A 208-nucleotide genomic window follows, 5' to 3' on the forward strand; every position below is an offset into this window, starting at 1 on the left:
AGCAGCAGCAGCAGCAGCAGCAGCAGCAGCAGCAGTATTGCAGCAGCAGCAGCAGCAGCAGCAGCAGCAGCATCGTGTGTTGGGTTGGTGGTGTTGTGTTCTTTGTGTTTTTAATTTATCCCCTCCTTGGCTGCAGGAGACAACAGCGGCAGCGATCGCTCTCTCTTATCTGTCTTTATATATAAATATATATATATATATATATATA

Source organism: Eimeria mitis, genomic scaffold, assembly GCF_000499745.2.
Source record: "Eimeria mitis Houghton genomic scaffold, Emh_scaff5264, whole genome shotgun sequence".
NCBI classification, from domain to species: domain Eukaryota; phylum Apicomplexa; class Conoidasida; order Eucoccidiorida; family Eimeriidae; genus Eimeria; species Eimeria mitis.